General features: G+C 45.1%; 1 protein-coding gene across 1 annotated transcript in view; it reads right to left on the reverse strand.

Annotated features, from left to right (window-relative positions):
* Positions 1-10,396, reverse strand: part of DDR2 (discoidin domain receptor tyrosine kinase 2) — an 80,519-nt gene extending 70,123 nt beyond the window's left edge. Inside the window, exon 1 of the mRNA XM_019530719.1 lies at positions 10,226-10,396. The gene's annotated coding sequence lies outside the window, so the exon portion shown is untranslated. The remainder of the gene's footprint in view (positions 1-10,225) is intronic.
* Positions 10,397-10,859: the final 463 nt, after the last annotated feature.

Consider the following 10,859-nt stretch of genomic DNA (forward strand, 5'->3'; position numbering starts at 1 on the left):
GCTTGGTGAGTGAACTTCACTGCAGTGTTTGCATACTGGAGTCATGACTCAAGTCTGCAAGTTTGCATGGGAGCAATACTTCATGTGAACCCATAAACCCAGTCCTCATCTCCACAACAGTTCTTACTACAAGTCTCAATCTGCATTTGATAGATGTGGTCAGCAAGAACACTAGGAGATCAGCTACGCCCAATAGGTTTTTTTGTCCCAGCAGTAGACCATACAGATTTTTTTCCACCTCACCTACTGCAATAGCAAAAGAGCTACTTGTTCGTCAGCCCTTGTAATCTTAAGTGCAGTCAGTGACGACCTAGACATACAACACATTTGCATGGATGTAAAAAAGGAGCAGGCAGATGACAAAGTTCTACCCCATTTTAAATATGTTAGATTCTGATATAGCAAAAAAACCCAGCAGCAAATACACTATTGCTGGTACATGTTAAAACAGTAAAGTTCTCATGTGTCCTTCATTAATTGCACAGTAGCCATCTACTAATGCAAACAAGCTATTATCTGCCTCTCCATGATCACTTAGGGACAAGGTGCTGTATTAGTTCCTACTGTGCTTGCACAACTGTACATCTGTGTACTTCTGGTGCCTGTGCAAAAATTGATGACAAAAATGGTAAATGTTAATTTTGGGGTACCATGTTTTATATCCAGTCCCAGATTTTCTGAATCTGTTGGGTTTCTTATTGTTTTTCATTTTCATCCATGTTGAGTCTCCTGTTTTTCAACACAGGATCTGGAAGCAAGTCAAGCGTCACACACACAGAGATCTGTAACAAAATGACACCCAGCTCTTTTGTGGCACTTCCATGATTTGCTCTCAAAGCTCTTGACAAAATTATGTGTCTCAACAGTTAAGTAACAGCCTCCACCTTAGAAATAAGATATCTGCAAGACTGCACACTATCTCTTCACCTAAAACCGATGATAGTGCCCAGGTCTCCAGTGCAGCAGATCCATTAGCCAGTGAGCTAAAACTGACTCCCAGAGTGAATATTCCAGAGCTGTGGATTTGTCTGTCCCATAAGTAACACTCCTCTCTCAAAGCAAGGTGTAAAACTCAAAAGCCCTGACTTTCAGCATTTTGATTCAAATACTCAGGTAACTCATAGGCAAAACATGTCATGCCCCCCTTTAAGTGCCTGCTTCATGCACAGGTTAATATATGTTTCGTAGGCAGCTATAATGTGGATTAAGAAGTAAAAACATTCAAATGATTCATGCATCGTATAAGGCTTCTCAGAGTTGCACGTGACTGCCTTTGTTTTCCCTGTTTTGCTTTACTTTTTTTTCCTTTTTTTTTAAATAAAGCTTTCTTTGGTTCCTGCAATGAAAGAAACCAAAATCCCAACCAGCTGTTCCCACTTAAACAGGTTACAATCTGCCAGTTGGGCATGATGCAACAAACTTAAGAGGACAAGTCACACACCAACAATATGTCACACATTCTAATGGTGTGGGTCACACACAGGCAGACCTCAAGAGCGAGATGCTTCCCTAGAGTACCTCTCACCTAGCTTTATTTTGCTGAAAAGAAGAACCTCTCATACTTCCTGCCACTTTGGAAAAAATAAAATAAAAATTATAAAAACAGCTATGGAGGACGACACAGAGCAGGCCTTGGTGTGCCCTCCCACCTTTCCCTTTACCATGCGTTTCAGTGATACGGATGCCCCCATGTCACTCAGCTTCTTCTGAAACATATTACCCACAGAAGCAGTGTTCTCAAGAGCCCAGGAGCAAAAGTTTTTCATGGGTCCAGGGAGATCTGCACCCTTTGGGTGCTACTGCTACTACCTTTCTCACATCTTTTCAGATAGAAATGGGATATGTATTTCAAGAGTTAGGAATAGGTTTGTTGGAAAGATAATGTGCTGAGCCAGTAAAGAGAGGGTTTCCACCACAAACAGGTAGATGCAGGATTAATTTTGCTGAGGATGCAATGTGACATTCTTTTACCCATGAAGTTTACTTCTGCACCCCTAGAACACAGTAAGAAAGGCAGAGCGCCAGTGGATAATGTCTTGGCTGCTGCCACATGGCACAAAGGAATGTCCCCTCAAAGCATACACTGCCTACTTGCTCTCACTCCACGGGCCTCCTTTCCAGTAGTTGGGGGTCATATAGCTGCCTTAGAGCAGGGTTGACCAAAAACTAGCCCACAGGCTGGGGAGCTCTTGTCATCTAGTCCATGGTCAAGAAATTTGGTAGTTTGGGGAGTGGTGGCTGTGGAGAAATCCCCCTCTCCCTCCCACTCACCTGGGACAAACCAGGTGACCCCTGTATTTCCTGGGTTTCTTTGTGGTACTGGCTGGTCAGTCAGGTGACCTAAACAGGTAAATTCCTGGGGGTGGGATTCCTCTGGTGGGCATATTGAAAAGCCACAAGCAATGCACCTCCAGGCTCCAGCTTGGATGATTCTCTGTGCTGACCTGGAAGTCTAGAAATACATATAGGCAGTTGCACTAAATAGGATCATTGAATCCAATATTGGCAAAGGCTCAAATTACTTTTGTTTGCTCAAAGTGTATTTCTGTCTTCCTTGTACTACCGCCCCCACCTCACCCCCATCAATAGACGTATCAAGTTACAGTGTGCCTGGCTGTGATACTGAGAAAGGGGAGAAGTAGGCCTTTTGCATCCTTTGCTTGACTAGCGAAGTTGAGCTAGGCTTTTAATTTTCCTTTAGTACCTGTGGTTATCTTTGGATACTTCAGGCTATAAGCACCCCGGAATCCCACAGTGGGTTAAGCATCCACAAGGTCTACAAGGTCTGTGTACCCTGGAGCCCTAACAATGACCAGACCCCGGGTGGTGGCAGTGATTACCCCAGGCTTGCGGCTGTGCTCCCAGGAGGTTGGCTGGACATATGTGTCCCAGGGGAGGCACTTGAAGGTTGGTTTTTGGTTGGGCACAGTAAGGCAGCTGGCTCAGCGCAGGAGTGTCCCCTTCTGCTGTGGATCCAGGAATCATAGCAATTAATTTAGCCAACACCAAATTCCAGCTGCACAGCCCAGATGAAAACTGTGCTATAGATCCAGCCTGTGGACCAGCCCCATGCCACTCATCCAGCCTGCAGAGCCAGAGAAGTTGGATGTCACTGCCTTAGAGGAACCCAGAGTTACTTCTAGGCTTAGGTGCATCTTCTGGCACCTCTCAGGTCCACTGTAAGGAGAGTACATTGCCATATTTCTGGGATATGGCAAGCATGGAGTGTTAGTAAATGGATTGGGAAATCTTCACAGCAGCACTCCTTGGTGTGGCATAGAGACAGCGTAGATATAGTCACTGAAGTACTTTGAACTTCATGAATAATATTGGGACAGTTTTTGGATTACCCAGTGGAATAAAAACTTTGGAACTAGACTTGTCCTTCTTCCTCCTTGAAGCGAGGAAACCAGTTTTTTAAGTAACAGACTAGCTGAACTAGCCAGAAAGGCATTTATCTACAGAAAGGGAAATGATTGAGGGGGCATAAGTAAAAACTGACATAACAAGTGAAAGTATTAAGACACACTAAGACAATAAATGTATTAAGTGCACATACATACACCAAGCCTATGTACCTCACTAAAAAACAGGCCAAATTGGAAACATTCTTGTCAGAGAAAAAAGAATCCAACTGAGCTGACATTAGACTGTAATGTAGAAAATGGAGGGGAAGAATCCAGTAACCAGAATGCTAAAATATCACAAGATATTATAACTTATTTAGTAAAAACAGGTGGTACAAAAGGGAGTGGAGACATCTAACATTGATGGAACCATGACCTGGCTCAACAGAAAGTCTGCGTTACCAATGGATGGATGTTCTCAGTAATAAAGGATAAGCTGGGATAAGACAAGTTGTTCCCTATAGACCAGTTAACCCAAGAAGAAACAATTCATCCAGTATTTTAAAGCTTCCACATGCAGAGCACAGAATGAACAACTGTATCATAATGGAGGAATTCAGTTTGGGGTTGCATGATAGAGCACTAGAGTTTCTTTATGCTCATTTTCTAATGCAGAAAAAGTGTGTGTCCAATATAGAAGGATGCAATATCAAACTCCATTTTGACAGATGCCGAACACAGAATTTGACTTAAAACAAACCCTTTGTTCTGTATTTGTATGGTGTCCAGCACAGGGCTCTTTCTAGTCCATGACTCAGGTCATAGGCATTACAGCAATATAAGTTAATCATCATCAATGAACTAAAATACAGCATGCAGAAGTGATTATTCAGGAATCCCAGGGTATGGGCCATGTTCTGCAGGATATCAGACTGGATGATCTGGGCGTCCCGTGTGCAACTGACTCCAACCTAATTTATTAGTTATGTGCAAACTGAATAATGCATGCACTTGGAACTCTGATGAAACCAATTTTCCAGAGCCAAAAATAAATCATAAGTAAAAAATTATTATGGGCAAAAATGTAAACAGAACATAAATTGAGAGTTATTTAAAAAATAGTTAACTAGCAGCTGCCCTGAAATTTGCAATTACTTGGTTGCAAAACAATGCTACTATAATTTTAAAAAGCCCACGGGTGGAGGGGGGACAGAGGACCAAAGAAAAGTAGCAATTTTAAAAAATCCACCATTTTATATCATCTATGAAGTACACTAGCAAATGTGTTAAGGCCTCTTGCTATCAATCCAAACCTTGCTCTGGACTGCTGTCAAAGACTATCTTCAAACAACCCAGTGCAAATAACTCCCAAAGCCAGACCAGCCAGATGTGAAGCTATTCACAGCACACCACTGTGTACTGGTAGCTACAGAATCAGGCCTGTCTTAACCATGTTAGCCTTAGTGGGCCTTCTAGGATGAGTTGAGTTGACTTCTGCTGATGGTCCATCTTAACTGCAGACACTGAACAGAAAAAGATGGTCAGTACCAACTCAAGGGAGAACCCAATGCCCAATAGGTATAATGACAAAAAAGGTGTAATACAAATTTCACTGTAATATAGGATCATATGAAAGTAGGGCGGAAAGAGACTACATGATGTCAGCCTTCTGCTCAAGCTTGGATCATCCCCGACCAAACCATCCCAATCGTGTCCTGTCTAACCTGCACGCAAGAATTTCCAGGGATGGAGATTTCACGACATCTCTAGGTAGCCTGTTCCAATGCCCAACCACCTTCGTAGTCAGAAAGTTCATCCTAATCTCCAACCTAAACTTCTGCTGTAGTCTGAGGCCATGGCTCCAAGCCTTTCCCTTCCAGCCACAGGGAATAGTCTATCTCCATCCTCTCTATGTACTTGCTCTTCAAGTATTTGAAGATGTTTATCAAATCTAACCCACCCCCAATCTTCTCTTTTTTAGACTAAATAACTATACTTCTTTCAACCTTTCCTCATAAATCAGGCTTCCCATGCCTCTAATAATTTTTATTGCTCACCACTGGACATTTTCCAGTTGGTCCACAGCTTTCTCATATATTAGGAGGAAATACTTGGAATAGGAATATATTGAGGGAGGGGGGAAGGACTTCTAATGGAAGAAAGAAGTCCATTCCTAGAGGAAAGTGATGAGATTGCAAGCCTACTAGTGCAGTAGTGTGTTTGAATGTTTGTAAGGGTGCTCCTTTTCATACTACAGTACATTTAGATTAGAACATTAACATGATCTTGAATTTATACAGTGCTTATTCAATGCATTAAAGCCTTTTCACTAGATCTCCAATGGTTATTAATGGGAAATCACCATTGTAATGGAGCAATTTCTAGTGCGTTCTTACTCTAATGCTATTTTTTCAATGATCTAGGATCAAATATAAACTCCCTCTGCTGACAAAGTTCTCAGAGAACAGAAACCGGTGGGGTTGGGTGTTAAAATGCAATGTGGACAGGTCAGAGACGCAGAGTGACTTGGATCACTCGGTAAGCAGGGTGTAATGAAAACCACATATTTGAATGCAGCTGAAGGCAAGGTTACCCCTCTAGGGAACAAAGAAAATAGCTCCTACTTCCCAGACAGGAGACTGTAGCTTGGAAAACAATGACTCTGGAAAGCATGTGGGCCTCCTGGTGAATAATGGACTGAACGTGATCTCCCAGCACAATATTGCGGCTAAGAGGTCAAATGCTGTTCCTGGAAGTATAACCAGGAGGGGGGCTGAGAAGCTACAGTGAGGCAGGACAGCGTTTTTGGTGGCCAAACTTCCTAAAAGGATGTTAACGAACAGGCAAGGGCTCTGAAGAGCTATAAGAATGACTTGAGGTCTGGAGAATTTGCTTCACAGAGACAGATTCAAGTTGAGGTTTAGCCTGAGCAAGTCAGCTGCCAAAATCCCATGGAAATTCCCTGGGAATTTGAGTGCTTTTTTTTTTTAGAAGGAAGGAGGAGGTGGGGAAATCATTCTCAGTCAGTTTAAAGGAAAATCAAGAGTGGATTTGATATCCATCAATAACTACCTTCCTGAAAGAAGAGATTTCTGACAGCAGTGACTGTGAGGGATGGGAACTGCTCTGTAACAGTCTATGAATACTACATGATGACCTGACTATTGCCCTATGAATAGCACTGGTTTCATTTATTAATGGATACGGGGAGCTGGAAGGGAAGAATAACTTAGGCCTCTTTGCAAAACACGAGGCACAAAATGCTGTGACTGGAAAAAGCCAGAGACCCAGAAAAATCAAGAGTGATTTAAAATGGGATGGGAAGAAATGTAGGGGTAAGAGCAATAGAGATGTTATGGCAAATAGAGGCAACAGCCAGGTATCTCTTCAGAGAAGCAAGGCAGCACTCCCTCCTGCAAGGTAAAGATGCTCGGCTGCACTCTGGGACTTCACCAACTGCTGGCAGCAAACCCTTAGCTTGGTGCACAGAATGGGGAGGAAGCAACATGTGAAAGGGACATAGATACCAGGAAGGAAGAAAAATGTGGCAATGTCAGATGGATAAAAGGAGCAGGCATCTAGGATAGTATATGGGAGGATGCTTTACCTACCATTCTAAACCGGCAGCCAATTTCCAGATCAGCTTTCCCAAGTAAAAGCTGTGCTCCTTTTCTCTCTCAAACATATTTGCCTTGTTGTAGACACCAATTCCATGTTTGCAAGAGGAGAAATATTGCTAGGTAAGGGCCCCTCAAGGAAAAGTAGTTTTCCAGGTGGGGACTCAGGCAGGTAGGCTCGGTTCATTTCAAGAGGAAACCTTCAAATATTTGAACTCAGCACTTTTGCTGCTGGCACTACCTGGCAGAAGGTCAACACAATGCCCTTACATCAGGATAAAGTGCCTCTTCCTAAGAATTATTCTCTAGCTCACCTAGAGATGATGGGGCGGCCTGTGCTGGTTGAGCAGTCTCTGCCGGCCTTGGACTGAATAAGATTCTGGACGCCTGAGGAGCAGTCAGGACGTCTCCATGTGTACGCTGCTTGTTTTGTCTTGTTATTAACACAGGGCATTGCTGTGAGTGGGGACAGGCTCTTCCACCTCTGCCCCAAGACGAGAACAGCTCCACACAGGGACGGAGCCGCGGGAAGCCCAGCACCTGTACTGTTGAGGAGTGACAGCCGCATGCCCCTGGCAGATCTCTCAAATGGATGCGCCCACTTCAGTTCATTCTCTTTTCCTGTCCAGTTGTGCCACATTCACAGAGGCAAAATGGCAGTCACAGTCTGATAGGAAAGGGCAAGGAGGGGAGGGAAATCTTTTTCTTAGCAGACTAGATACACTCCAAGGAGCAGAGCAGGAACCTCAGAAGGGAAAAATGCAGGCACTGACAGGCATGACGGGCCGGGGAAGGAGAAAGTAGTGTTGCTTTTGTATTAACAAGGGAGGCGGTGTTGAAAGAACTGGAGGTGACCCTAAGCCACTAGGCTCAACATGGGCTGGGAACTCCATTCCCTTCTTCCTCTGCCATCTTCCAGCCCCCTCCAGCCTACCCACATAAGCAGCAGTGTTTGGCTCCTGAGCTAGTAGCCCAAAGCCCCCCCCACCCCCAACAATAAGCACCAGGTTCTTCCATGGGGAAGGAAGCAGCTGGTCTTTCCATGGCTGCTTATGGAAAATTGCTAGTCTGCGTTTAAAGGAATGGCCTTGAGCAGAAATAAGCCATATTCAGATTGGGCAGGGTCCCAGACCCATGCTGTTCCCATCCAAAACTCCCATGCTGCAGGCCAGAGGCAGCCTTACTAGGACTCCAAAATATGAATCTCTGGTGGTGGAAGGAGGAGACACTGCAGAGGTCCCATGCAGTCTAGGTTTCTTTTCAACCCCTTGCTCTCCTGTGCAGTGTCCTGTCTAGTTCTCATGTTGCTCAGGGAAGTGGGTGAGAAAGTGCTGAGCAGCCCCTCCTGGCTTCCCAGCCATCTGAGGTTCAAATGCCTGGACCCACATAGAGCCTGGAAAGCCTGCAAGGTCACCAAAGGAGGGAGGGATCAAAAGGGAGGTTGATATTTCTGTTCTGACATCTCCTTGCAGTCTTAAAAAGAGCAAGCAGCTTCCTGCATGCTACAAACCAAGCCAAGTACACAGCTCAGGGGGAGGTGATGGATCACCTAGGGCAGTGGGGGCCAACCCTTTTGGTATATTAAAGCCTGTGCCCTCCTTGAGTGCCATTTTGATCCTCTTCCCCTGCCCAATCTGCTGCTCTGATGTCTGCTTCCTGTCCTGTGGTCCCTGCCCTATCTGCTGCTTTGCTTATTGTTCCCTGCCCTATCTGGTAGAAACCGTCCCCCTTCCTGATTTTCCATATGCCACACACAAAGTCCCCATGGCACTTATGGCACTTGTGTCGCATGTTGGTCACCCCGACCAAGGTCACGAACATCACAGGGACAAATCCTAGTGGTCCCTTCGTGGAATTTAGACCTCCGAATTGAATGGCAGAGCTGCCATCAATTCCAATAGGCCAGGAGTTTGTCCTTTGTCCTCCGTGCTCAGACACTTAGGTAATAGGGCTGGATGTATACAGGGAAGACCCCAGATCAGGGGGGCAAATTCTTTACTGGGGAAAGCCTTGCCTGAGAAGACTACAAATCCCAGCATGCAGCTTTGTGGGGACATTGCATGCTGGGATTTGTAGTCTTTTTTAAATGCCTAAAATTGTCCATGTTAAAGATTAGCTTGGCTGCAATCTGCTCCATTTTATGTTAATACAAAGAGCTTCTTGGGTTCCCAGCCTGCAGCTAACCCAGCCCTCAGCGGGGGGGCCCTATTTGGCAGGATTCGCCATCACGCAGGAAGACAGAAATGGCACAACCCTCTTTGAGCAGCAAACCCTCAAGCAATTCCTCTTGTCCTCCCAAGAGGAGAGCCATCCAAAGGCAAAAGTCAACTCAGCCCCACAGCCAAATCCAAGTCCAGAGGCCATAAGCCCTTTGCTTCAATGAGGAGCCATGTCTGATAAGAGATGATCACAAAGTACTGTCACTAGAGACCTCTTAAAAACCACTTCCAGGTGTCCGCAGCACTGTTTCCCATCCATGTTAGGCCTGCACCACGCATGGCTCTGACACTGTTGGTACTGACCCCACACATCTGGCCAGTAAGCTTCCTGTGCCAGCCCCGCAATGAAAATGCCCACTTCAGGTTTGGCCTCTAATGACAGACAGTCCCCTGGGAGCTGGGCCACCCTCCCCAGCTTGGAGTCCGCAGGTATTTAAGGCTGGACCTGCCAGCAGAAATGCACACTGCAGCCAAGAGTAGAAACACTAACAAAAAAAATGCTGGCTTGTCACGAGGGTCTAAGGAAAAAAAAAAAGCAAGTGGGGAGGAGAGACAGAGGGAGAGCGCGAGGGAGGGGACAACATTTCATAATCATGAACAGACCCCACTCGGCAGGCGCCCTGATATTGTTGTCGTTACAGCTGCTTTTATAACCCACACCAGCCGTGGAAAGAAGAGAACTGTCTTTGTGAGACTTGCCCCGGTTCAGAAATCCCCGGTGGACCAAGTTCCCCCATCCTCCATCCATCATCAGGATCTGCAATCAGCCAGTCTTGCCTGCCATGCAAACAACTCTTTTACAAAAATCTTAACTTATTTTCCAGCCACTGTGGAGTTCAGTATCATGTCTTCAGTTTACCTCCGTACCGTTACTTTTTGCCTTACATTAAAATATTTTGGTCCCAATAAGGATCTGCCTGCAAAAAGCATAATAAAGTTTCCCGCTTTCCCCTCCCGCCTTGCAGTCTGGCATCCAACGAGGCAAAGGAAGGCTTCGGAAGTGTACGTTTTCAAAAGTAACACATAAAAAGAAGTTGCTTACCTGACTGATGAACCAGAGGGGGAAGAGGAAAGACCAGAGATGTAATTCACTGTGCAAAAAGAAACTAAATAAACTCCTTTCCCCTTCCCTTGATGAAGAAGCCGGGCTGAGAGGAAACTTCTACAGGCTGATGCAAGATGCCTTTGCGAGCGATTTAGCATTCTGAGGATTCCTGGGATATAGCCAGAAATCCCACAATCCAACATATTGCACATTTGGTTTCAATTAGGGAGTGGAGGGACAGGGGGGAGAAGGGAGGGGGGAAGAAGTCAGTTACCAATCAAAGCTGTTTTCTCTTTGGAGGCTATTTTCCTTGACCCAGGGGAATGCGCGCAAAGTTATAATTTACAGCAAAACCCATTCATAGCAAGGGCAAAAAAATTCTATAACGAGTGAGTGATCTTAAAGATGTAGGCAGATTTTTTCCCCAGAGGGATAGATGCATTTTATTTTTTTATTTTACTTCACAATGAGAAGTTGTTATCCAAATAGTTCAGTAATGTCCAGGTAGTTAATGAAGAAGATTTGGGGGGGGGGGGCACAAAAAGGGGACCAATTGGATGGGGATGCCTTACAAGTATCCTACAGACGCAGACTTTCTGGGGTTAGGCACATCTTGCATGCTCAGTTTTAC

This window comes from Crocodylus porosus, unplaced genomic scaffold (assembly GCF_001723895.1).
Source record: "Crocodylus porosus isolate Cpor-Errol unplaced genomic scaffold, CroPor_comp1, whole genome shotgun sequence".
Classification (NCBI taxonomy): domain Eukaryota; kingdom Metazoa; phylum Chordata; order Crocodylia; family Crocodylidae; genus Crocodylus; species Crocodylus porosus.